The sequence below is a fragment of the Phalacrocorax aristotelis genome, chromosome 3, assembly GCF_949628215.1.
Source record: "Phalacrocorax aristotelis chromosome 3, bGulAri2.1, whole genome shotgun sequence".
Lineage (NCBI taxonomy): Eukaryota > Metazoa > Chordata > Aves > Suliformes > Phalacrocoracidae > Phalacrocorax > Phalacrocorax aristotelis.
This window is the reverse complement of record NC_134278.1, coordinates 67,208,165-67,212,245: the sequence shown is the minus strand read 5'-3', so window position 1 is coordinate 67,212,245 and position 4,081 is coordinate 67,208,165.

The window sequence follows — 4,081 nt, the reverse complement described above, 5'->3', positions numbered from 1 at the left end:
CGTTCTAGAATATTTTCTTTCCTTCTGTCTGTGGAGAAGCATCTTGCTTTTCAATAGTAAATGCGTGCTTAGGCAAATCCAAGTAAATGCCTTGGAAGGTTACATTTGTAAGACCTTCACAGTCCTGGTATGTATATTTAATTAAAAGACATATAGGAATTATACAGTCCTTGAAGACTTGAGATAAGACCGTTGTAATTGTTCTTCATTGTTTTTTACACCCCCTCTAGCATAAGCCGAATTTTTAAATGTAACTTCTGGAACTCACATACATATGTAGACAGGTATAGATGAGACAGCAGTCTCTCATGTCTCCGTTTCTGTATGCTATTGCTAGTCAGCGTAAGGAAGCGTCACTTGGCTGCACAGCATCTTCATACAAAGTTGTGGATAAACTCTCTGCAACTCTCTTTAGACTGTCCACTCCTCTTGTGAATATTAGCAGAAGATATGCTTTATGGTCAAGTATCCACTAAGAAGTTGAAGTTGTTCTCAGGTACTAAATTATAGTAACCAAGATGGGCAGATACATGTGACAACCAGGAAATTAAATTGGTGACAGTATCAAGAAAATATCGTTGAGATGTTTTTGTAGCGTTGGTTGGCTTTGTCATTGCCATGCACTTTGCTTGCCCGTGCAGTAATTTGTAATCCAGAAGAGGGCCTTACAGTTCCACTAATGAATTAATACAAGTACAGTTCAGTCTTGATTATATACCTCTTAATGGATACTTAAGCATGAAACTGTAATTTATTCAGCTGATATTCAGAAATTTGAGACATGCCTTATTTTTTAGTGTAAAAGTGTGATAAGAATTCTATGACTAACAACTGAATACAATCAAACCTTTTAGATATTTCAAATACTTTCAAAAGTGTTTTTTAGAAAAGCATCAAAAGCTCCACCATTGCTCCTAATAGCTCAGAATTTGTATTTTGTGTATTTACTTATTGTTTACAAAGTGACATGGGAAAGAAGCATTTTTACCATAAAAGCTATTTTAAAAGTTTAGAAATAGTTTGCCTTTAATGGATGCCTGTAATCTACCCTATTTTGACTATTACAGCACTCTTTGAGTCTTTTCCTTTCCCTGAGCAAAAGAAGTTATGACTCTTTTGTAGATTTCATCAGCTTTGGAGCTGTGAGAGCTCATGAACCAGACAGCTAAGCTGGAAAAGCTATTCAGAAATAAAAGACCATTTTTAATGACTGTGGTGGCTTTGTTGGAAAGAAACGGTCACACTTGTGGTTATGGTATTTGGCTGGTGATATAAGGTGGCTGTTTATCTATACAGATACATACATTCAGCTATCAACTGGACCATAATTTTCTTATACATTGAAGAAGTCACTAAAGTCCAAATTAAAGGAAAATGTTGGACTTCTGCCTTGTCACTGACATCAGTGACAGCAGAAATTGGAGCCTACATATTGTTTTGGACCAGGACCTAAATCTCTCAGCATCTGTTCTTCTGCAGAGCAGCTAAGAACGCTTTCCTTCCCCACTGCCTTCTCTCAAAGAAGAATGTTTGTAGTATTTGGGTGGTGTGACAGCAGGAGCCATGTAAATAAGTAGAAAGATATGGGTAGTAGCACAAAACACACTGTAAAAGCTGTGTCCAATTATCCCGTCCTTAGAAGTGGAACAGCAATATTTTATAACAGCAGTCAGTGGTAACCTGTCCCTTAGAAAACAGTTTAAGTCCTGCTCAAAGCCAAAGGAGACTGAAGAGGGTTGCAAAAATAAAGACTTCTCTTAAGAGTGATCAAGGGTGATAATGTGCATCTTAGAAAAGGGGCACGGAAGAGGAATAACATAGCAAGCTAAAAACTGCCGTATTACAGAAAAGTTAGAAAAGAGGCTTCTATTTACTATGTAGTCTAATGTGTGAGCAAAAAAAAAAATATCCGGTCTGGTATTAAGAGCCATGTTTCTGTGTGTGGTGTTTTTTTTCCAAGTATAATAATTAGCTTGGGGAACAAACTGCTAAAAGATGACACTGAAAGCAGACGTGTAGCCCTTTCTCCTTAAAATTCTATTACTATGGGAGGAAGAACAAATACAGATACGCAGGTATTTTTATAAAGGAAAGAAATTAACTGTGTTTGAACACAAGCCGCTCATCAGAGCTGTGGCATGATATCTCAACAACCGGTAGCTACTCAGCCGTCTCCTCCTCTCTGCCCCCGCCCTGGGCAGTGCTGTCCTCCCTCCCTGCCGACGGCCAGGCTCCCACCACGGTAGCAGGACCCCACAGAGGCTGGTCCTGTTGCCCTCCACTTGCTGCTGCCCTCAGAGGTGTGTCTGGGGCAGTTGTCCCTGTCTGATGTGCTGCAGCTCTTCCTAACCATGAGGTTTGAGTTTGTCGGCGCTGTTTGGAGTCAGATTCACAAACCTGAGCGCTCCTGGGCAGAAGGCTCCAGTTTCAGGCTCAGAGAAACATCTCCGTGGCTAAGCTCAACATGGGCTGGAAGAAGGCAGCCACGACAGTTCTAACCTGATGAGCTGACAAGTTTCAGTGATCCAGATCAGAAAATGGACTTAATAAGAAAGGGAATTGGCGAACACAGAAAAAAGAATGTCAGTAAAAGAATTGACCCATTCTTGGAACGCTTATTCAGCAAGGAGGAGACAGCTGCTCGTGGCTGTGGAAGCATAGGCTTGGTTTGTAGCTTGCTACCAAATAAAATCCTGCAGCAAACCATGCCAGAGTCACCCTGGGAATCAAGAGCTGATGGGTTGGACAGCCTAGAAGAAGCGTTGGGCTGTGCGTGCTGGGTCTCAGGCTTTGGCTCTAGCCCTAAAAGAGTCCTGAGAACAACAACTTTAATTGTTACCTGGAAAAATCAGAGCAGCGACTTCTAAATGATGTTATTCATTTTCACAGTGCTTTTACTTATTTTAATCTATTTGTGTCTATATTGCCACATAGCAGGCCCCAAGAGCAGCAGTAAATCTATTCAACTGGTTTATTTAAAGAAAGGAGTTTAAATGCTTCACAGCACCATTTTTCGCTTGTTGCTTGATAAATAAATACGTAGGCGTCAGCGTTACGTTTGCCTGGGACTGCATTTTTGCCAGTTCATCACAGGCAAACATAAGTTTATTTCAGCCTTTGATTTGCTTGTCAATAGTCTGACATCAAAATATATTGAAGCAGCTGGGAGGGCAAGGAAGCAAAACAACACAGCTTTGTCTCTGCTAAACCGATTACAATTGACAATCCAAGGCTATAATAAATATGCCTTCTGACTCGCACACTAGAGGAGAGCCTGAATTTAAATTATAGCTTTGGGTTTTAAAATGCTCACTGATCCATTCCATTCCCATTAAGAGCGCCTTCCGCTCTGCAAAATTAAGTGATATCTTTACATGACAGTTTAATTTAATTAATTTATTTTTTGATATGTACATTTATTGAATTTCTCCATTAAGCTTTTGAAACGTCTCTAGGTCCTATGCATTAATGTAAATGTACCGTGGCCCATAATTACCTCTGGCAGGCTTAGGGCACTGATAAAAAGATTGTATTTTTAAAAACTAACGTCTTCAAACTTCCCCAGTGCTTGGCAGGAAATCTATTTCTGTGTTTTATTTGGAGCAAGGCTGGGGAGCCTGCAGCCAACAGCTCCAGCGTAGGCAGTAACTGTTACATTTTAGAAGAAAATACGTTTGACACTAAATGAGAGAAGGGGAGAGGAAGGCAATTAGTGCGAGAGTACTAGAAGCAGCTGTTTATTTGTTTTGCCTTGTGGCTGCCAATATATACTCTTATCATTAAAGTGCATCTAGAAATGGGGTATTTTCTATGAAATTACTTTGCAAAACATGGATCTTCGTCTTTTTAAGGGGCTGCCCCCAAGCGAGTTTATCTTCCTTTTTCACAATAGCTCTGCCCTAGCCAAGAATGCCGGATTCTCCCCTTGCCTCCTCCTCCTCCCTCCTTTCTAAAAATGAACTTTTCAGGGAAATAAGGAATTCAGAGAAGTTTGAAGGAGAGCAGATGGCCAACAGTGATCCAATAGGATGTAAAACTTCAGTTAGGTAGTCACTTGGCAGGCAAGTACAAGTGAGCCCAT